Here is a 2,374-nt window from a genome sequence, read left to right on the forward strand (position 1 = left end):
GGTGTTCGATGGTCGGAAGTGGACAATAGAGTGGCGATGGACAATGCATTGCTGGCCTGGTAATCAAGCCCACAATCTTGTAATTGTGAGTGCAACAACACCCTAACCACTGAGCCATGCACCTTCACACACTAGGGGTTGCTGAAAAGTTCCAGGCTGTGAGTTAAAGGAGAATACAGGAGGATCAGTTAATTAGGATTTTATTCAACATATTCCCCTCTCAGATTCACATTTATTGTACCAGTCTTTCAGTTTTTCTAAGCCCTGCAAAAGAATTTGGAAGTTTGGGCCTCCAACCAGGCCTTTCACAATACCTTTAAAGCCAGGAACTTTTCAGCACCCCTTGTATATAACAGACACACACACTTAAGTATAATAAATATTACACATACATTACACATTTTATTTTCATGCACACAAGAGAATAACATGAGCTAACAAGGGAGCCTCTTTGTGGCCATTTGGCCTACTTAGAATAGCAATAAATTTTCTCTTAAATCCCGCACCCTACCATTTTTAATAAAAGATAGAGATGCAGTAGGAATATTTGGCAGTCCCAAAACACCTAGAAATCAATGTTAGATCACTGTGTCTTATGCAGAAACAACTAAACAACACAAATGCGATTAGTTTAATTATTGAGGAAGTGAGAAAGCACTGGCCACTCAGCTCTTTTGTAGAACAGGATCTCATTGACAATTCTATCGTTTGGCACTGTTCTTGTTTTCAAAGGAATAGCTATAAATAGATCTGTTTTTCTGTAAACCAGTAATTTCCATAAGAGCCAGTGATCTGCAAGTGTGATTTTAGCAGTCAAGACCAATGGATGATGATGATAATGATGATGACAGCAATATTGCCACTGACAGTACTGCTTCAACCACCTAGTTGCTAGAGTTGCATGACGATGACTACCGTATTTTTTTTGACATGCTAAATATCACAAACTGTCAAACTATTTAACTGGTGTAAACGTTCTTTTCTATTGTTTATTACTATAATGCATTATCTTGTTCATGTTTTAACAATATTTTTGTATTTAAAAGGATTTCATGTTCTAGCATCTACCTCTCAAGCCTACCAAATCATCACACTGGTGATATTAGATAATGTAATCTCACATATCATCTTTAAGGCAGTGAGGTGGCAGAATCATTAGCATGCCAAGCAAAATGCTTAGTGGCATTTTGTCTATCTGTTCTGGGTTCAAATGCCGGTGAGGTCGACTTTGACTTTCATACTTTTGGGGTTGATAAAATAAGTACCAGTTGAGTACTGGGGTTGATGTAATTGACTTCAACCCTCCTCAAAATTGCTGGCCTTGTGCCAAAATTTGAAACTAATCTTACATACCTGCAAAAGAAAAAAAACCCAAAAGACCGACACAAACCAATTCCATTAGAACAGGGGTTAAACAGCAGGAAAACAACGCAGCACACACATGTATACAGACAATAACCAATGAAATATTGGGTCATCCCATAAATAATGTATTTTTTTTTAATACTTCTTTATTTTTCAAAATTAAGATAAACAAGGTTCTTTTTAAATTTAAAATATACTCTCTTTCGTTTTCTACAATGCTCTTCTATCTATCTGGTAAACTTACAAGGCTCCTCTTCCAAAATTCACTTGTCCATGATGAAAAATACTCCTCCAGTACTGTTCTAACCTTGTCTACAGAATTCATATTTTTTCCGCGATTTTGCAGACTGCAGAATAAATGATAATCAGATGAGGCAATGTCTGGTGAATATGGTGGGTGGGGCATTGTTTCCCATTCAAACTGCTCCAGCCTTTGGAATGTCATCCTTGTATGTGACCTAGCATTATCCTGATGGAAGAACACCTTTTGTCTTGAAACCAAACATGGTCATTTTCCAATGGCATGCAAACGTTGATCAATGGTTGAATGACCAAATCCAAGCTTCTCTGCTAATTCCTCAACAGTTACAATGGGATTTTGTTCCACCAGGGTTTGCAGGATGTCCTCGTCAAGCTCTACAGATCTTCTAGGATGTAGTTTGTTTTCTAGGCCGTAGTTTCTGGCTCAGAATTTCTGGAACCATCATTGACACTGGCTTATGCATTTTGTCCGATCCCCATATACTGCATTAATATTCATTGCACATGTTGCCTTTATTGAATTCATAAAGCAAAATATGCCAAATATGCTCCTTTGTTACTTCCATTATAGCTTTAAAAGAAAAAAACTGTTAAAATCTAACTGCACTCTTCAAAACTTGCACTAAGAATAAGTAGAAGTTAAAATTACTACCTGATTTTATAGCAAGTTGATGCAGGTAGTTTATCCCATCCCCCATTGACTTTTAGTTCATGCAATTGAAAAAACTGCATTATTTATGGGATGGCC

This window comes from Octopus bimaculoides, chromosome 6 (genome assembly GCF_001194135.2).
Source record: "Octopus bimaculoides isolate UCB-OBI-ISO-001 chromosome 6, ASM119413v2, whole genome shotgun sequence".
Classification (NCBI taxonomy): Eukaryota; Metazoa; Mollusca; class Cephalopoda; order Octopoda; family Octopodidae; genus Octopus; species Octopus bimaculoides.